Source organism: Schistocerca gregaria, chromosome 9 (genome assembly GCF_023897955.1).
Source record: "Schistocerca gregaria isolate iqSchGreg1 chromosome 9, iqSchGreg1.2, whole genome shotgun sequence".
Lineage (NCBI taxonomy): Eukaryota > Metazoa > Arthropoda > Insecta > Orthoptera > Acrididae > Schistocerca > Schistocerca gregaria.
The window spans coordinates 71974555-71996945 of record NC_064928.1 but is presented as its reverse complement, the minus strand read 5'-3'; positions in this window follow the sequence as shown (position 1 = coordinate 71996945).

The window sequence follows — 22391 nt, the reverse complement described above, 5'->3', positions numbered from 1 at the left end:
GTTGTGAGGAAAAAACCTTTTATTACATTTCAAACATGAAATAAGTCATTTAAAAATCAACACGAAAAACCAAAATTCAAAAAGTATAAAAGACAAAAAAATGCTTACCTGAGAAAGAAAACGTATTGTGCTCACCAGCTGCCTCACTGGCTTGTGGTGCAACAGGTTTCCCTTTCTCCAAAAATGTACTCAATGGGAGCGTAAGGTTGCAACCACACTCTCAAATTGCCCTGGTGTGAGGTGAAATCCTGTTAGTAAGCTTCAAACATGAAATAAGTCATTTAAAAATCAACACGAAAAACCAAAATTCAAAAAGCATGAAAGACAAAAAAAATGCTTACCTGAGAAAGAAAAAGTATTGTGCTCCGCAGCCGCCTCACTGGCATGTGGTGCAACAGATGTCCCTTTCTCCAAAAATGTACTCAATGGGAGCGTAATGTTGCAACCACCCACTCAAATAGGCCTGATGTGAGGAAAAAACCTGTTAGTAAGTTTCAAACATGAAATAAGCATTTAAAAATCAACACGAATAAACAAAATTCAAAAAGTATAAAAGCCAAAAAAACGCTTACCTGAGAAAGAAAACATATTGTGTTCACCAGCTGCCTCACTGGCCTGTGGTGCAACAGATGTCCCTTTCTCCAAAAATGTACTCAATGGGAGCGTAATGTTTCTACCACACACTCTAATTGCCCTGATGTGAGGAAAAAACCTGTTAGTACATTTCAAACATGAAATAAGTCATTTAAAAATCAACACGAAAATCCAAAATTCAAAAAGTATAAAAGACAAATAAACGCTTACCTGAGAAAGAAAACGTATTGTGCTCTGCAGCTGCCTCACTGGCCTGTGGTGCAACAGATGTCCCTTTCTCAAAAAATGTACTCAATGGAAGCGTAATATTGCAGCCACACACTTAAATTGCCCTGATGTGAGGAAAAAACCTGTTAGTAGTAAGTTTCAAACATGAAATAAGTCACTCCAAAATCAACACGAAAAACCAAAATTCAAAAAGTATAAAAGAGAAAAAATGCTTACCTGAGAAAGAAAACGTATTGTGCTCCGCAGCTGCCTCACTGGCTTGTGGTGCAACAGATGTCCCTTTCTCCAAAAATGTACTGAATGGGAGTGTAATGTTGCAACCACACCCTCAAATTGCACTGATGTGGGGAAGAAACCTGTTAGTACATTTCAAACATGAAGTAAGTCATTTAAAAATCAACACGAAAAACCAAAATTCAAAGAGTATAAAAGGCAAAAAAACGCTTACCTGAGAAAGAAAACGTTTTGTGCTCACCAGCTGCCTCACTGGCATGTGGTGCAACAGATGTCCCTTTCTCCAAAAATGTACTCAATGGGAGCGTAATGTTGCAACCACCCACTCAAATAGGCCTGATGTGAGGAAAAAACCTGTTAGTAAGTTTCAAACATGAAATAAGCATTTAAAAATCAACACGAATAAACAAAATTCAAAAAGTATAAAAGCCAAAAAAACGCTTACCTGAGAAAGAAAACATATTGTGTTCACCAGCTGCCTCACTGGCCTGTGGTGCAACAGATGTCCCTTTCTCCAAAAATGTACTCAATGGGAGCGTAATGTTTCTACCACACACTCAAATTGCCCTGATGTGAGGAAAAAACCTGTTAGTACATTTCAAACATGAAATATGTCATTTAAAAGTCAACTCGAAAGTCAAAAATTCAAAAAGTATAAAAGACAAAAAAAATGCTTACCTGAGAAAGAAAAAGTATTGTGCTCCGCAGCCGCCTCACTGGCATGTGGTGCAACAGATGTCCCTTTCTCCAAAAATGTACTCAATGGGAACGTAATGTTGCAAACACACAATCAAATTGCCCTGATGTGAGGAAAAAACCAGTTAGTATATTTTAACATGAAATTAGTCATTTGAAAATCAACACGAAAAACCAAAATTCAAAAAATATAAAAGACAAAAACACTTACCTGAGAAAGAAAACGTATTGTGCTCACCAGCTGCCTCACCGGCATGTCGTGCAACAGATACCCCTTTCTCCAAAAGGAACTCAATGGGAGCGTAATGTTTCTACCACACACCCAAATTGCCCTGATGTGAGGAAAAAACCTGTTAGTACATTTCAAACATGAAATATGTCTTTTAAAAGTCAAAACGAAAAACCAAAATTCAAAATGTATAAATAGACAAAAAAATGCTTACCTGAGAAAGAAAACGTATTGTGCTCCGCAGCTGCCTTACTGGCATATGGTGCAACAGATGTCCCTTTCTCCAAAAATGTACTCAATGGAAGCGTAATGTTGCAACCACACACTCAAATTGCCCTGATGTGAGGAAAAAGCTGTTAGTAAGTTTCAAACATGAAATAAGTCATTTAAAAATCAACACGAAAAACCAAAATTCAAAAAGTATGACAGACAAAAAACGCTTACCTGAGAAAGAAAACGTGTTGTGCTCACCAGCTGCCTCACTGGCCTGTGTTGCAACAGATGTCCCTTTCTCCAAAAATGTACTCAATGGGAGCGTAATGTTGCAACCACACACTCAAATTGCCCTGATGTGAGGAAAAAACCTGTTAGTACATTTCAAACATGAAATAAGACATTTAAAAATCAACTCGAAAAACCTTAATTCTAAAAGGAAAAAAGACAAAAAAACGCTTACCTGAGAAAGAAAACGTATTGTGCTCCGCAGCTGCCTCACTGGCCTGTGGTGCAACAGATGTCCCTTTCTCCAAAACTCCAAAAATGTACTCAATGGAAGCGTAATATTGCAGCCACACACTTAAATTGCCCTGATGTGAGGAAAAAACCTGTTAGTAAGTTTCAAACATGAAATAAGTCACTCCAAAATCAACACGAAAAACCAAAATTCAAAAAGTATAAAAGACAAAAAAATGCTTACCTGAGAAAGAAAAAGTTATGTGCTCCGCAGCCGCCTCACTGGCATGTGGTGCAACAGATGTCCCTTTCTCCAAAAATGTACTCAATGGGAGCGTAATGTTGCAACCACACACTCAAATTGCCCTGATGTGAGGAAAAAACCTGTTAGTACATTTCAAACATGAAATAAGTCATTTAAAAATCAACACGAAAAACCAAAATTCAAAAAGTATAAAAGACAAAAAAATGCTTACCTGAGAAAGAAAACGTATTGTGCTCACCAGCTGCCTCACTGGCTTGTGGTGCAACAGGTGTCCCTTTCTCCAAAAATGTACTCAATGGGAGCGTAAGGTTGCAACCACACTCTCAAATTGCCCTGGTGTGAGGAGAAAACCTGTTAGTAAGCTTCAAACATGAAATAAGTCATTTAAAAATCAACACGAAAAACCAAAATTCAAAAAGTATGAAAGACAAAAAAAATGCTTACCTGAGAAAGAAAAAGTTATGTGCTCCGCAGCCGCCTCACTGGCATGTGGTGTAACAGATGTCCCTTTCTCCAAAAATGTACTCAATGGGAGCGTAATGTTGCAAACACACAATCAAATTGCCCTGATGTGAGGAAAAAACCAGTTAGTATATTTTAACATGAAATTAGTCATTTGAAAATCAACACGAAAAAATAAAATTCAAAAAGTATAAAAGACAAAAAAATGCTTACCTGAGAAAGAAAACGTATTGTGCTCACCATCTGCAACACTGGCCTATGGTGCAACAGGTGTCCCTTTCTCCAAAAATGTACTCAATGGGAGCGTAATGTTGCAACCACACACTCAAATTGCCCTGATGTGAGGAAAAAACCTGTTAGTAAGCTTCAAACATGAAATAAGTCATTTAAAAATCAACACGAAAAACCAAATTTCAAAAAGTATGAAAGACAAAAAGATGCTTACCTGAGAAAGAAAACGTATTGTGCTCCGAAGCCACCTCACTGGCATGTGGTGCAACAGATGTCCCTTTCTCCAAAAATGTACTCAATGGGAGCGTAATGTTGCAACCACACACTCAAATTGCCCTGATGTGAGGAAAAAACCTGTTAGTACATTTCAAACATGAAATAAGTCATTTAAAAGTCAACACAAAAAACCAAAATTCAAAAAGTATAAAAGACAAAAAAACGCTTACCTGAGAAAGAAAACGTATTGTGGTCACCAGCTGCCTCACTGGCCTGTGGTGCAACAGATGTCCCTTTCTCAAAAAATGTACTCAATGGAAGCGTAACATTGCAGCCACACACTTAAATTGCCCTGATGTGAGGAAAAAACCTGTTAGTAAGTTTCAAACATGAAATAAGTCACTCCAAAATCAACACGAAAAACCAAAATTCAAAAAGTATAAAAGAGAAAAAATGCTTACCTGAGAAAGAAAACGTATTGTGCTCCGCAGCTGCCTCACTGGCTTGTGGTGCAACAGATGTCCCTTTCTCCAAAAATGTACTCAATGGGAGCGTAATGTTGCAACCACCCTTTCAAATAGGCCTGATGTGAGGAAAAAACCTGTTAGTAAGTTTCAAACATGAAATAAGCATTTAAAAATCAACACGAATAAACAAAATTCAAAAAGTATAAAAGCCAAAAAAACGCTTACCTGAGAAAGAAAACATATTGTGTTCACCAGCTGCCTCACTGGCCTGTGGTGCAACAGATGTCCCTTTCTCCAAAAATGTACTCAATGGGAGCGTAATGTTTCTACCACACACTCAAATTGCCCTGATGTGAGGAAAAAACCTGTTAGTACATTTCAAACATGAAATATGTCACTTAAAAGTCAACTCGAAAGTCAAAAATTCAAAAAGTATAAAAGACAACAACACTCTTATCTGAGAAAGAAAACGTATTGTGCTCACCAGCTGCCTCACTGGCCTGTGGTGCAACATATGTCCCTTTCTCCAAAAATTTACTGAATGGGAGCTTACTGTTGCAAGCACACACTCTAATTGCCCTGATGTGAAGAAAAATCTTGTTTGTAAGTTTCATCATGAAATAAGTCATTTAAAAATTAACACGAAATACCAAAATTCAAAAAGTATAAAAGACAAAATCATGTTTGCCTGAGAAAGAGAACGTATTGTGCTCCGCAGCTGCCTCACTGGCATGTGGTGCAACAGATGACCCTTTCTCCAAAAATGTACTCAATGGGAGTGTAATGTTGCAACCACACACTCAAATTGCACTGATGTGAGGAAAAAACCTTTTATTACATTTCAAACATGAAATAAGTCATTTAAAAATCAACACGAAAAACCAAAATTCAAAAAGTATAAAAGACAAAAAAATGCTTACCTGAGAAAGAAAACGTATTGTGCTCACCAGCTGCCTCACTGGCTTGTGGTGCAACAGGTTTCCCTTTCTCCAAAAATGTACTCAATGGGAGCGTAAGGTTGCAACCACACTCTCAAAATGCCCTGGTGTGAGGAGAAATCCTGTTAGTATGCTTCAAACATGAAATAAGTCATTTAAAAATCAACACGAAAAACCAAAATTCAAAAAGCATGAAAGACAAAAAAAATGCTTACCTGAGAAAGAAAAAGTATTGTGCTCCGCAGCCGCCCCACTGGCATGTGGTGCAACAGATGTCCCTTTCTCCAAAAATGTACTCAATGGGAGCGTAATGTTGCAACCACCCACTCAAATAGGCCTGATGTGAGGAAAAAACCTGTTAGTAAGTTTCAAACATGAAATAAGCATTTAAAAGTCAACACGAATAAACAAAATTCAAAAAGTATAAAAGCCAAAAAAACGCTTACCTGAGAAAGAAAACATATTGTGTTCACCAGCTGCCTCACTGGCCTGTGGTGCAACAGATGTCCCTTTCTCCAAAAATGTACTCAATGGGAGCGTAATGTTGCAACCACACACTCAAATTGCCCTGATGTGAGGAAAAAACCTGTTAGTAAGCTTCAAACATGAAATATGTCATTTAAAAATCAACACGAAAATCCAAAATTCAAAAAGTATAAAAGACAAATAAACGCTTACCTGAGAAAGAAAACGTATTGTGCTCCGCAGCTGCCTCACTGGCCTGTGGTGCAACAGATGTCCCTTTCTCAAAAAATGTACTCAATGGAAGCGTAATATTGCAGCCACACACTTAAATTGCCCTGATGTGAGGAAAAAACCTGTTAGTAGTAAGTTTCAAACATGAAATAAGTCACTCCAAAATCAACACGAAAAACCAAAATTCAAAAAGTATAAAAGAGAAAAAATGCTTACCTGAGAAAGAAAACGTATTGTGCTCCGCAGCTGCCTCACTGGCTTGTGGTGCAACAGATGTCCCTTTCTCCAAAAATGTACTGAATGGGAGTGTAATGTTGCAACCACACACTCAAATTGCACTGATGTGGGGAAGAAACCTGTTAGTACATTTCAAACATGAAGTAAGTCATTTAAAAATCAACACGAAAAACCAAAATTCAAAGAGTATAAAAGGCAAAATACGCTTACCTGAGAAAGAAAACGTTTTGTGCTCACCAGCTGCCTCACTGGCATGTGGTGCAACAGATGTCCCTTTCTCCAAAAATGTACTCAATGGGAGCGTAATGTTGCAACCACCCACTCAAATAGGCCTGATGTGAGGAAAAAACCTGTTAGTAAGTTTCAAACATGAAATAAGCATTTAAAAATCAACACGAATAAACAAAATTCAAAAAGTATAAAAGCCAAAAAAACGCTTACCTGAGAAAGAAAACATATTGTGTTCACCAGCTGCCTCACTGGCCTGTGGTGCAACAGATGTCCCTTTCTCCAAAAATGTACTCAATGGGAGCGTAATGTTTCTACCACACACTCAAATTGCCCTGATGTGAGGAAAAAACCTGTTAGTACATTTCAAACATGAAATATGTCATTTAAAAGTCAACTCGAAAGTCAAAAATTCAAAAAGTATAAAAGACAAAAACACTCTTATCTGAGAAAGAAAACGTATTGTGCTCACCAGCTGCCTCACTGGCCTGTGGTGCAACATATGTCCCTTTCTCCAAAAATGTACTGAATGGGAGCTTACTGTTGCAAGCACACACTCTAATTGCCCTGATGTGAAGAAAAATCTTGTTTGTAAGTTACATCATGAAATAAGTCATTTAAAAATTAACACGAAATACCAAAATTCAAAAAGTATAAAAGACAAAATCATGTTTGCCTGAGAAAGAGAACGTATTGTGCTCTGCAGCTGCCTCACTGGCATGTGGTGCAACAGATGACGCTTTCTCCAAAAATGTACTCAATGGGAGCGTAATGTTGCAACCACACACTCAAATTGCACTGATGTGAGGAAAAAACCTGTTAGTACATTTCAAACATGAAATAAGTCATTTAAAAATCAACACGAAAAACCAAAATTCAAAAAGTATAAAAGACAAAAAAATGCTTACCTGAGAAAGAAAACGTATTGTGCTCACCAGCTGCCTCACTGGCTTGTGGTGCAACAGGTGTCCCTTTCTCCAAAAATGTACTCAATGGGAGCGTAAGGTTGCAACCACACTCTCAAATTGCCCTGGTGTGACGAGAAAACCTGTTAGTAAGCTTCAAACATGAAATAAGTCATTTAAAAATCAACACGAAAAACCAAAATTCAAAAAGTATGAAAGACAAAAAAAATGCTTACCTGAGAAAGAAAAAGTATTGTGCTCCGCAGCCGCCTCACTGGCATGTGGTGCAACAGATGTCCCTTTCTCCAAAAATGTACTCAATGGGAACGTAATGTTGCAAACACACAATCAAATTGCCCTGATGTGAGGAAAAAACCAGTTAGTATATTTTAACATGAAATTAGTCATTTGAAAATCAACACGAAAAACCAAAATTCAAAAAATATAAAAGACAAAAACACTTACCTGAGAAAGAAAACGTATTGTGCTCACCAGCTGCCTCACCGGCATGTCGTGCAACAGATACCCCTTTCTCCAAAAGGAACTCAATGGGAGCGTAATGTTTCTACCACACACCCAAATTGCCCTGATGTGAGGAAAAAACCTGTTAGTACATTTCAAACATGAAATATGTCTTTTAAAAGTCAAAACGAAAAACCAAAATTCAAAACGTATAAATAGACAAAAAAATGCTTACCTGAGAAAGAAAACGTATTGTGCTCCGCAGCTGCCTTACTGGCATATGGTGCAACAGATGTCCCTTTCTCCAAAAATGTACTCAATGGAAGCGTAATGTTGCAACCACACACTCAAATTGCCCTGATGTGAGGAAAAAGCTGTTAGTAAGTTTCAAACATGAAATAAGTCATTTAAAAATCAACACGAAAAACCAAAATTCAAAAAGTATGACAGACAAAAAACGCTTACCTGAGAAAGAAAACGTGTTGTGCTCACCAGCTGCCTCACTGGCCTGTGTTGCAACAGATGTCCCTTTCTCCAAAAATGTACTCAATGGGAGCGTAATGTTGCAACCACACACTCAAATTGCCCTGATGTGAGGAAAAAACCTGTTAGTACATTTCAAACATGAAATAAGACATTTAAAAATCAACTCGAAAAACCTTAATTCTAAAAGGAAAAAAGACAAAAAAACGCTTACCTGAGAAAGAAAACGTATTGTGCTCCGCAGCTGCCTCACTGGCCTGTGGTGCAACAGATGTCCCTTTCTCCAAAACTCCAAAAATGTACTCAATGGAAGCGTAATATTGCAGCCACACACTTAAATTGCCCTGATGTGAGGAAAAAACCTGTTAGTAAGTTTCAAACATGAAATAAGTCACTCCAAAGTCAACACGAAAAACCAAAATTCAAAAAGTATAAAAGAGGAAAAATGCTTACCTGAGAAAGAAAACGTATTGCGCTCCGCAGCTGCCTCACTGGCTTGTGGTGCAACAGATGTCCCTTTCTCCAAAAATGTACTCAATGGGAGCGTAATGTTGCAACCACACACTCAAATTGCCCTGATGTAAAGAAAAAACCGTGGTAGTAGATTTCAAACATGAAATAAGTCATTTAAAAATCAACTCGAAAAACCTTAATTCTAAAAGGAAAAAAGACAAAAAAACGCTTACCTGAGAAAGAAAACGTATTGTGCTCCGCAGCTGCCTCACTGGCCTGTGGTGCAACAGATGTCCCTTTCTCAAAAAATGTACTCAATGGAAGCGTAATATTGCAGCCACACACTTAAATTGCCCTGATGTGAGGAAAAAACCTGTTAGTAAGTTTCAAACATGAAATAAGTCACTCCAAAATCAACACGAAAAACCAAAATTCAAAAAGTATAAAAGAGAAAAAATGCTTACCTGAGAAAGAAAACGTATTGTGCTCCGCAGCTGCCTAACTGGCTTGTGGTGCAACAGATGTCCCTTTCTCCAAAAATGTACTGAATGGGAGTGTAATGTTGCAACCACACACTCAAATTGCACTGATGTGGGGAAGAAACCTGTTAGTACATTTCAAACATGAAGTAAGTCATTTAAAAATCAACACGAAAAACCAAAATTCAAAGAGTATAAAAGGCAAAAAAACGCTTACCTGAGAAAGAAAACGTATTGTGCTCACCAGCTGCCTCACTGGCATGTGGTGCAACAGATGTCCCTTTCTCCAAAAATGTACTCAATGGGAGCGTAATGTTGCAACCACCCACTCAAATAGGCCTGATGTGAGGAAAAAACCTGTTAGTAAGTTTCAAACATGAAATAAGCATTTAAAAATCAACACGAATAAACAAAATTCAAAAAGTATAAAAGTCAAAAAAACGCTTACCTGAGAAAGAAAACATATTGTGTTCACCAGCTGCCTCACTGGCCTGTGGTGCAACAGATGTCCCTTTCTCCAAAAATGTACTCAATGGGAGCGTAATGTTTCTACCACACACTCAAATTGCCCTGATGTGAGGAAAAAACCTGTTAGTACATTTCAAACATGAAATATGTCATTTAAAAGTCAACTCGAAAGTCAAAAATTCAAAAAGTATAAAAGACAACAACACTCTTATCTGAGAAAGAAAACGTATTGTGCTCACCAGCTGCCTCACTGGCCTGTGGTGCAACATATGTCCCTTTCTCCAAAAATGTACTGAATGGGAGCTTACTGTTGCAAGCACACACTCTAATTGCCCTGATGTGAAGAAAAATCTTGTTTGTAAGTTTCATCATGAAATAAGTCATTTAAAAATTAACACGAAATACCAAAATTCAAAAAGTATAAAAGACAAAATCATGTTTGCCTGAGAAAGAGAACGTATTGTGCTCCGCAGCTGCCTCACTGGCATGTGGTGCAACAGATGACCCTTTCTCCAAAAATGTACTCAATGGGAGCGTAATGTTGCAACCACACACTCAAATTGCACTGATGTGAGGAAAAAACCTGTTAGTACATTTCAAACATGAAATAAGTCATTTAAAAATCAACACGAAAAACCAAAATTCAAAAAGTATGAAAGACAAAAAAAATGCTTACCTGAGAAAGAAAAAGTATTGTGCTCCGCAGCCGCCTCACTGGCATGTGGTGCAACAGATGTCCCTTTCTCCAAAAATGTACTCAATGGGAACGTAATGTTGCAAACACACAATCAAATTGCCCTGATGTGAGGAAAAAACCAGTTAGTATATTTTAACATGAAATTAGTCATTTGAAAATCAACACGAAAAACCAAAATTCAAAAAATATAAAAGACAAAAACACTTACCTGAGAAAGAAAACGTATTGTGCTCACCAGCTGCCTCACCGGCATGTGGTGCAACAGATACCCCTTTCTCCAAAAGGAACTCAATGGGAGCGTAATGTTTCTACCACACACCCAAATTGCCCTGATGTGAGGAAAAAACCTGTTAGTACATTTCAAACATGAAATATGTCTTTTAAAAGTCAAAACGAAAAACCAAAATTCAAAACGTATAAATAGACAAAAAAATGCTTACCTGAGAAAGAAAACGTATTGTGCTCCGCAGCTGCCTCACTGGCATATGGTGCAACAGATGTCCCTTTCTCCAAAAATGTACTCAATGGAAGCGTAATGTTGCAACTACACACTCAAATTGCCCTGATGTGAGGAAAAAGCTGTTAGTAAGTTTCAAACATGAAATAAGTCATTTAAAAATCAACACGAAAAACCAAAATTCAAAAAGTATGACAGACAAAAAACGCTTACCTGAGAAAGAAAACGTGTTGTGCTCACCAGCTGCCTCACTGGCCTGTGTTGCAACAGATGTCCCTTTCTCCAAAAATGTACTCAATGGTAGCGTAATGTTGCAACCACACACTCAAATTGCCCTGATGTGAGGAAAAAACCTGTTAGTACATTTCAAACATGAAATAAGACATTTAAAAATCAACTCGAAAAACCTTAATTCTAAAAGGAAAAAAGACAAAAAAACGCTTACCTGAGAAAGAAAACGTATTGTGCTCCGCAGCTGCCTCACTGGCCTGTGGTGCAACAGATGTCCCTTTCTCCAAAACTCCAAAAATGTACTCAATGGAAGCGTAATATTGCAGGCACACACTTAAATTGCCCTGATGTGAGGAAAAAACCTGTTAGTAAGTTTCGAACATGAAATAAGTCACTCCAAAGTCAACACGAAAAACCAAAATTCAAAAAGTATAAAAGAGGAAAAATGCTTACCTGAGAAAGAAAACGTATTGCGCTCCGCAGCTGCCTCACTGGCTTGTGGTGCAACAGATGTCCCTTTCTCCAAAAATGTACTCAATGGGAGCGTAATGTTGCAACCACACACTCAAATTGCCCTGATGTAAAGAAAAAACCGTGGTAGTAGATTTCAAACATGAAATAAGTCATTTAAAAATCAACTCGAAAAACCTTAATTCTAAAAGGAAAAAAGACAAAAAAACGCTTACCTGAGAAAGAAAACGTATTGTGCTCCGCAGCTGCCTCACTGGCCTGTGGTGCAACAGATGTCCCTTTCTCAAAAAATGTACTCAATGGAAGCGTAATATTGCAGCCACACACTTAAATTGCCCTGATGTGAGGAAAAAACCTGTTAGTAAGTTTCAAACATGAAATAAGTCACTCCAAAATCAACACGAAAAACCAAAATTCAAAAAGTATGACAGACAAAAAACGCTTACCTGAGAAAGAAAACGTGTTGTGCTCACCAGCTGCCTCACTGGCCTGTGTTGCAACAGATGTCCCTTTCTCCAAAAATGTACTCAATGGGAGCGTAATGTTGCAACCACACACTCAAATTGCCCTGATGTGAGGAAAAAACCTGTTAGTACATTTCAAACATGAAATAAGACATTTAAAAATCAACTCGAAAAACCTTAATTCTAAAAGGAAAAAAGACAAAAAAACGCTTACCTGAGAAAGAAAACGTATTGTGCTCCGCAGCTGCCTCACTGGCCTGTGGTGCAACAGATGTCCCTTTCTCCAAAACTCCAAAAATGTACTCAATGGAAGCGTAATATTGCAGCCACACACTTAAATTGCCCTGATGTGAGGAAAAAACCTGTTAGTAAGTTTCGAACATGAAATAAGTCACTCCAAAGTCAACACGAAAAACCAAAATTCAAAAAGTATAAAAGAGGAAAAATGCTTACCTGAGAAAGAAAACGTATTGCGCTCCGCAGCTGCCTCACTGGCTTGTGGTGCAACAGATGTCCCTTTCTCCAAAAATGTACTCAATGGGAGCGTAATGTTGCAACCACACACTCAAATTGCCCTGATGTAAAGAAAAAACCGTGGTAGTAGATTTCAAACATGAAATAAGTCATTTAAAAATCAACTCGAAAAACCTTAATTCTAAAAGGAAAAAAGACAAAAAAACGCTTACCTGAGAAAGAAAACGTATTGTGCTCCGCAGCTGCCTCACTGGCCTGTGGTGCAACATATGTCCCTTTCTCCAAAAATGTACTGAATGGGAGCTTACTGTTGCAAGCACACACTCTAATTGCCCTGATGTGAAGAAAAATCTTGTTTGTAAGTTTCATCATGAAATAAGTCATTTAAAAATTAACACGAAATACCAAAATTCAAAAAGTATAAAAGACAAAATCATGTTTGCCTGAGAAAGAGAACGTATTGTGCTCCGCAGCTGCCTCACTGGCATGTGGTGCAACAGATGACCCTTTCTCCAAAAATGTACTCAATGGGAGCGTAATGTTGCAACCACACACTCAAATTGCACTGATGTGAGGAAAAAACCTGTTAGTACATTTCAAACATGAAATAAGTCATTTAAAAATCAACACGAAAAACCAAAATTCAAAAAGTATGAAAGACAAAAAAAATGCTTACCTGAGAAAGAAAAAGTATTGTGCTCCGCAGCCGCCTCACTGGCATGTGGTGCAACAGATGTCCCTTTCTCCAAAAATGTACTCAATGGGAACGTAATGTTGCAAACACACAATCAAATTGCCCTGATGTGAGGAAAAAACCAGTTAGTATATTTTAACATGAAATTAGTCATTTAAAAATCAACACGAAAAACCAAAATTCAAAAAGTATAAAAGACAAAAAAATGCTTACCTGAGAAAGAAAACGTATTGTGCTCACCAGCTGCCTCACTGGCCTGTGGTGCAACAGATGTCCCTTTCTCCAAAAATGTACTCAATGGGAGCGTAATGTTGCAACCACACACTCAAATTGCCCTGATGTGAGGAAAAAACCTGTTAGTACATTTCAAACATGAAATAAGACATTTAAAAATCAACTCGAAAAACCTTAATTCTAAAAGGAAAAAAGACAAAAAAACGCTTACCTGAGAAAGAAAACGTATTGTGCTCCGCAGCTGCCTCACTGGCCTGTGGTGCAACAGATGTCCCTTTCTCCAAAACTCCAAAAATGTACTCAATGGAAGCGTAATATTGCAGCCACACACTTAAATTGCCCTGATGTGAGGAAAAAACCTGTTAGTAAGTTTCGAACATGAAATAAGTCACTCCAAAGTCAACACGAAAAACCAAAATTCAAAAAGTATAAAAGAGGAAAAATGCTTACCTGAGAAAGAAAACGTATTGCGCTCCGCAGCTGCCTCACTGGCTTGTGGTGCAACAGATGTCCCTTTCTCCAAAAATGTACTCAATGGGAGCGTAATGTTGCAACCACACACTCAAATTGCCCTGATGTAAAGAAAAAACCGTGGTAGTAGATTTCAAACATGAAATAAGTCATTTAAAAATCAACACGAAAAACCAAAATTCAAAAAGTATGAAAGACAAAAAAAATGCTTACCTGAGAAAGAAAAAGTATTGTGCTCCGCAGCCGCCTCACTGGCCTGTGGTGCAACAGATGTCCCTTTCTCCAAAACTCCAAAAATGTACTCAATGGAAGCGTAATATTGCAGCCACACACTTAAATTGCCCTGATGTGAGGAAAAAACCTGTTAGTAAGTTTCAAACATGAAATAAGTCACTCCAAAGTCAACACGAAAAACCAAAATTCAAAAAGTATAAAAGAGGAAAAATGCTTACCTGAGAAAGAAAACGTATTGCGCTCCGCAGCTGCCTCACTGGCTTGTGGTGCAACAGATGTCCCTTTCTCAAAAAATGTACTGAATGGGAGTGTAATGTTGCAACCACACACTCAAATTGCACTGATGTGGGGAAGAAACCTGTTAGTACATTTCAAACATGAAATAAGTCATTTAAAAATCAACACGAAAAACCAAAATTCAAAGAGTATAAAAGACAAAAAAACGCTTACCTGAGAAAGAAAACGTATTGTGCTCACCAGCTGCCTCACTGGCAAGTGGTGCAACAGATGTCCCTTTCTCCAAAAATGTACTCAATGGGAGCGTAATGTTGCAACCACACACTCAAATAGGCCTGATGTGAGGAAAAAACCTGTTAGTAAGTTTCAAACATGAAATAAGCATTTAAAAATCAACACGAATAACCAAAATTCAAAAAGTATAAAAGCCAAAAAAACGCTTACCTGAGAAAGAAAACGTGTTGTGCTCACCAGCTGCCTCACTGGCCTGTGGTGCAACAGATGTCCCTTTCTCCAAAAATGTACTCAATGGGAGCGTAATGTTGCAACCATTCACTCTAATTGCCCTGATGTGAGGAAAAAACCTGTTAGTACATTTCAAACATGAAATAAGTCATTTAAAAATCAACGCGAAAAACGAAAATTCAAAAAGTATAAAAGACAAAAAAACGCTTACCTTAGAAAGAGAACGTATTGTGCTCACCAGCTGCCTCACTGGCCTGTGGTGCAACAGATGTCCCTTTCTCCAAAAATGTACACAATGGGAGCGTAATGTTGCAACCACATACCCAAATTGCCCTGATGTGAGGAAAAAACCTGTTAGTACATTTCAAACCTGAAATATGTCATTTAAAAATCAACACGAATAACCAAAATTCAAAAAGTATGAAAGACAAAAAACGCTTACCTGAGAAAGAAAACGTGTTGTGCTCACCAGCTGCCTCACTGGCCTGTGTTGCAACAGATGTCCCTTTCTCCAAAAATTTACTCAATGGGAGCGTAATGTTGCAACCACACACTCAAATTGCCCTGATGTGAGAAAAAAACCTGTTAGTAAGTTTGAAACACGAAATAAGTCATTTAAAATTCAACACGAAAAACAAAAATTCAAAAAGTATAAAAGACAAAAAAACACTTACCTGAGAGAGAGAACGTATTGTGCTCACCAGCTGCCTCACTGGCCTGTGGTGCAACAGATGTCCCTTTCTCCAAAAATGTACACAATGGGAGCGTAATGTTGCAACCACACACTCAAATTGCGCTGATGTGAGGAAAAATTCTGTTAGTAAGTTTCAAAAATGGAATAAGTCATTTAAAAATCAACACGAAAAACCAAAATTCTAAAAGTATAAAAGACAAAAAAACGCTTACCTGAGAAAGAGAAAGTATTGTGCTCACCAGCTGCCTCACTGGCCTGTGGTGCAACAGATGTCCCTTTCTCAAAAAATGTACTGAATGGGAGCTTAATGTTGCAACCACACACTCAAATTGCCCTGATGTGAGGAAAAAACCTGTTCGTAAGTTTCAAACGTGTAATAAATCATTTAAAAATCAACACGAAAAACCAAAATTCAAAAAGTATAAAAGACAAAAAAACGCTTACCTGAGAAAGAGAACGTATTGGGCTCACCAGCTGCCTCACTGGCATGTGGTGCAACAGATGTCCCTTTCTCCAAAAGTGTACTGAATGGGAGCTTAATGTTGCAACCACACACTGAAATTGCCCTGATGTGAGGAAAAAACCTGTTAGTACATTTCAAACATGAAATAAGTCACTTAAAAATCAACACGAAAAACCTTAATTCTAAGAGGAAAAAAGACAAAAAAACGCTTACCTGAGAAAGAAAACGTTTTGTGCACACCAGCTGCCTCACTGGCCTGTGGTGCAACAGATGTCCCTTTCTCTAAAAATGTACTCAATGAGAGCGTAATGTTGCAACCACACACTCAAATTGCCCTGATGTGAGGAAAAAACCTGTTAGTACATTTCAAACATGAAATAAGTCATTTAAAAGTAAACACAAAAAACCAAAATTCAAAAAGTATAAAAGACAAAAAAACGCTTACCTGGGAAAGAAAACGTATTGTGCTCACCAGCTGCCTCACTGGCCTGTGGTGCAACAGATCTCCCTTTCTCCAAAAATGTACTCAATGTTAGCGTAATGTTGCAACCACACACTCAAATTGCACTGATGTGAGGAAAAAACCTGTTAGTAAGTTTCAAACATGAAATAAGTCATTTAAAAATCAACACGAAAAACCAAAATTCAATAAGTATAAAAGACAAAAAAACGCTTACCTGTGAAAGGAAACGTATTGTGCTCACCAGCTGCCTCACTGGCCTGTGGTGCAACAGATGTCCCTTTCTCCAAAAATGTACTCAATGGGAGCTTAATGTTGCAACCACACTCTCAAATTGAACTGATGTGAGGAAAAAACCTGTTAGTACATTTCAAACATGAAATAAGTCATTTAAAAATCAACACGAAAAACCAAAATTCAAAAAGTATAAAAGCCAAAAAAACGCTTACCTGAGAAAGAAAACGTATTGTGCTTACCAGCTGCCTAACTGGCCTGTGGTGCAACAGATGTCCCTTTCTCCAAAAATGTACTCAATGGGAGTGTAATGTTGCAACCACACACTCAAATTGCTCTGATGTGAGGAAAAAACCTGTTAGTATATTTCAAACATGAAATAAGTCATTTAAAAATCAACACGAAAAAACAAAATTCAAAAAGTATTAAAAAAAACGGTTACCTGAGAAAGAAAACGTATTGTGCTCACCAGCTGCCTCACTGGCCTGTGGTGAAACAGATGCCCTTTTCTCCAAATATGTACTCAATTGTAACGTAATGTTGCAACCACACACTCAAATTGCCCTTATGTGAGGAAAAAACCTGTTAGTACATTTCAAACATGAAATAAGTCATTTAAAAGTAAACACAAAAAACCAAAATTCAAAAAGTATAAAAGACAAACAAACGCTTACCTGAGAAAGAAAACGTATTGTGCTCACCAGCTGCCTCACTGGCCTGTGGTGCAACAGATGTCCATTTCTCCAAAAATATACTCAATGGGAGCGTAATGTTGCAACCACACACTCAAATTGTCCTGATGTGAGGAAAAAACCTGTTAGTACATTTCGAACATGAAATAAGTCATTTAAAAATCAACACGAAGAAACAAAATTCAAAAAGTAAAAAAAAAATAAAACACTTACCTGAGAAAGAAAACGTATGGTGCTCACCAGCTGCCTCACTGGCATGCGGTGCACAAGATGTCCCTTTCTCCAAAAATGTACTCAATTGGGGCGTAATGTTGCAACCACACACTCAAATCGCCCTGATGTGAGGAAAAAACCTGTTAGTAAGTTTCAAACATGAAATAAGTCATTTAAAAATCAACACGAAAAACCAAAATTCAAAAAGTATAAAAGACAAAAAAACGCTTACCTGAGAAAGAAATCATATTGTGCTCCGCAGCTGCCTCACTGGCCTGTGGTGCAACAGATGTCCCTTTCTCTAAAAATGAACTCAATGGTAGCGTAATGTTGCAACCACACACTCAAATTGCCCTGATGTGAGGAAAAAATCTGTTAGTAAGTTTCAAACATGAAATAAGTCATTTAAAAATCAACACGAAAAACCAAAATTCAAAAAGTGTAAAAGACAAAAAAACGCCTTCTTGAGAAAGAAGACGTATTGTGTTCACCAGCTGCCTCACTGGCATGTGGTGCAACAGATGTCCCTTTCTCCAAAAATGTACTCAATGGGAGCGTAATGTTGCAACCACACACTCAAATTGCCCTGATGTGAGGAAAAAACCTGTTAGTAAGTTTCAGACATGAAATAAGTCATTTAAAAATCAACACGAAAAAACAAAATTCAGAAAGTATAAAAGACAAAAAAAAAAGGCTTACCTGAGAAAGAGAACGTATTGTGCTCACCAGCTGCCTCACTGGCCTGTGGTGCAACAGATGTCCCTTTCTCCAAAAATGTACTCAATGGGAGCGTAATGTTGCAACCACACACTCAAATTGGCCTGATGTGAGGAAAAAACCTGTTAGTACATTTCAAACATGAAGTAAGTCATTTAAAAATCAACACGAAAAAACAAAATTCAAATAGTATTAAAAAAAACCCTTACCTGAGAAAGAAAACTTGTTGTGCTCACCAGCTGCCTCACTGGCCTGTGGTGCAACAGATGTCCCTTTCTCCAAAAATGTACTCAATGGGAGCTTAATGTTGCAACCACACTCTCAAATTGCCCTGATGTGAGGAAAAAAACTGTTAGTACATTTCAAACATGAAATAAGTCATTTAAAAATCAACACGAAAAAACAAAATTCAAAAAGTATAAAAAAAAACGCTTATCTGAGAAAGAGAACGTATTGTGCTCACCAGCTGCCTCACTGGCATGCGGTGCAACAGATGTCCCTTTCTCCAAAAATGTACTCAATGGGGGCGTAATGTTGCAACCACACACTCAAATTGCCCTGATGTGAGGAAAAAACCTGTTAGTAAGTTTCAAACATGAAATAAGTCATTTAAAAATCAACACGAAAAACCAAAATTCAAAAAGTATAAAAGCCAAAAAAACGCTTACCTGAGAAAGAGAACGTATTGGGCTCACCAGCTGCCTCACTGGCATGTGATGCAACAGATGTCCCTTTCTCCAAAAATGTACTCAATGGGAGCGTAATGTTGTAACCACACACTCAAATCGGCCTGATGTAAGGAAAGAACCTGTTAGTAAGTTTCAAACATGAAATAAGTCATTTAAAAATCAACACGAAAAACCAAAATTCAAAAAGTATAAAAGACAAAAAAACGCTTACCTGAGAAAGAGAACGTATTGTGCTCACCAGCTGCCTCACTGGCCTGTGGTGCAACAGATGTCCCTTTCTCTAAAAATGTAGTCAATGGGAGCGTAATGTTGCAACCACACACTCAAATTGCCATGATGTGAGGAAATGACCTGTTAGCAAGTTTCAAACATGAAATAAGTCATTTAAAAACCAACACGAAAAAACCAAAATTCAAAAAGTATGAAAGACAAAAGAACGCTTACCTTAGAAAGAAAACGTATTGTGCTACGCAGCCTCCTCACTGGCATGTGGTGCAACAGATGTCCCTTTCTCCTAAAATGTACTCAATGGGAGCGTAATGTTGAAACCACACACTCAAATTGCCCCGATGTGAGGAAAAAACCTGTTAGTAAGTTTCAAACATGATATAAGTCATTTAAAAATTAACACGAAAAACCGAAATTCAAAAAGTATAAAAGACAAAAAAACGCCTACCTGAGAAAGAAGACGTATTGTGCTCACCTGCTGCCTCACTGGCATGTGGTGCAACAATGTCCCTTTCTCCAAAAATGTACTCAATGGGAGCGTAATGTTGCAACCACACACTCAAATTGCCCTGATGTGAGGAAAAAACCTGTTAGTAAGTTTCAAACATGAAATAAGTCATTTAAAAATCAACACGAAAAACCAAAATTCAAAAAGTGTAAAAGACAAAAAAACGCCTTCTTGAGAAAGAAGACGTATTGTGTTCACCAGCTGCCTCACTGGCATGTGGTGCAACAGATGTCCCTTTCTCCAAAAATGTACTCAATGGGAGCGTAATGTTGCAACCACACACTCAAATTGCCCTGATGTGAGCAAAAAACCTGTTAGTAAGTTTCAGACATGAAATAAGTCATTTAAAAATCAACACGAAAAAACAAAATTCAGAAAGTATAAAAGACAAAAAAAAAAAGGCTTACCTGAGAAAGAGAACGTATTGTGCTCACCAGCTGCCTCACTGGCCTGTGGTGCAACAGATGTCCCTTTCTCCAAAAATGTACTCAATGGGAGCGTAATGTTGCAACCACACACTCAAATTGGCCTGATGTGAGGAAAAAACCTGTTAGTAAGTTTCAAACATGAAATAAGTCATTTAAAAATCAACACGAAAAACCAAAATTCAAAAAGTATAAAAGACAAATAAACGCTTACCTGAGAAAGAAAACGTAACGTGCTCGAAAGGTGCCTAACTGGCCTGTGGTGCAACAGATGTCCCATTCTCCAAAAATGTACTCAATGGGAGCGTAATGTTGCAACCTCACACTCAAACTCACCTGCAGTGAGGAAATAAACAGTTCATGCACTTCAATCATGAAATAGGTTATTTTAAAATCAACACGAAAAACAAAAATTGCAAAAGTATAAAACAGAAAAAAATGCTTTCCTAACAAAGAAAACGTAACGTGCTCCACAGGTGGCTCCCTGGAATGCGGTACAACAGATGTCCCATTCTTCAAAAATATACTCAATGGGAGCGTAATGTTGCAACCACACACTCAAACGCACCTGCTGTGAGGAAAAAAACAGTTTATACATTCAAACATGAAACAGGTTATGTTAAAATCAACACGAAAAACCACAATTCCAAAAGTATAAAACAGAAAAAAATGCTTACCTAACAAAGAAAACGTAACGGGGTCCACAGGTGGCTCACTCGCCTGTTGTGCAATAGATGTCCCTATCTCCAAAAATGTACTCAATGGGAGCGTAATGTTGCAACCTCACTCTCAAGTTCACCTGCAGTAGGAAAAAAAACGTTCATACATTTCAAACAAGAAGTAGTTCATTTTAAAACCAACACGAAAAACCAAAATTCCAAAAGTAAAAAACAGAAAAAAATGCTTACCTAAGAAAGAAAACGTAACGTGCTCCACAGGTGGCTCACTCGCCTGTTGTGCAACAGATGTCCCTTTCTCCAAAAATGTACTCAATGAGAGTGTAATGTAGCAACCACACACTCCATTTCACCTGCTGTGAGGAGAAAACCAGTTCATACATTTCAAACATGAAATAGGTCATTTTAAAATCAACACGAAAAACCAAAATTCCAAAAGTAAAAACAGTAAGAAATGATTACCTAACAAAGAAAACGTAACTTGCTCCACAGGTGGCTCACTGGCCTGTGGTGCAACAGATTTCCCTTTTTCCGAAAATGTACTCAGTGGGAGCGTAATGTGGCAACCACACACTCAAATTGACCTGCTTCGAGGAAAAAACCAGTTCGTACATTTCAAACATGAAATAGGTCATTTTGAAATCAACACGAAAAACCAAAATTCCAAAAGTATAAAACAGAAAAAAATGCTTATCTAACAAAGAAAAGATAATGTGCTCCACAGCTTGCTCACTGGCCTGTGGTGCAACAGATGTTCCTTTCTCCAAAAATGTACTCAATGGTAACATAAATGCTGGAACCATACACACTAGTTGACCTGCCATGAAGAATTAGTCTGTTACTACATTTATTACCTTAATTAGGTCTTTTTTAAGTCAACATGAGGAAACTAAATTGTTAAAGTATAAAACTATAAGATATGCTTACCAAAAGGAAGGAAACGTATAATGCTCTGTAGGTCTGGCACTGACCTGTGTTGCAATAGGTGGCCCTTTCTCCAAAAATGTGAAGTGGAAAATAAATGTTGCAACCACACATACAGGTCAACTGCTGTGAAGTTCGAAAGTGTTACTAAATTTGGTATGTCAAATAGGTCGTTCATATGTCAACATAAAAAATTAATTTTCTAATAATATAAAACTGTAACATATTTATACCAAAGGAAGGAAAACATATCAAGTTCCGCACATCCCATATGGTGCTGAGCTGCACCAGATGTCCCTTTCACCAAAAATTTCAGTCAATTGGAGAAAAAATGTTGCAACCACACCCACAAGTCAACATGCTGTGAAGAATGAGTGTTTTACAACATATTGTACATGAAATAGGTGATTCATATTTCAACAAAATAATTCTGATTTCTAAAAGTTTAAAACAGGAATGTATGTTTGCTACAAAAAGAAAATGTGTCTTATTCTGTAAAACCCATATTGAGCTGTGGTGCATCCAAATGTTCGTTTCGCCAAAAAATGCAGTCGATGGGATCTCAAATGTTGCAATCATGCGCACAACTTAATCTGCTGTGAAGGATGAGTGTTTTAGTACATTTTGTACCTCAATATGTCAACATAAAAACCTGATTTCTAAATGTATAAAACAGGAGAATATGCTTACCTAAA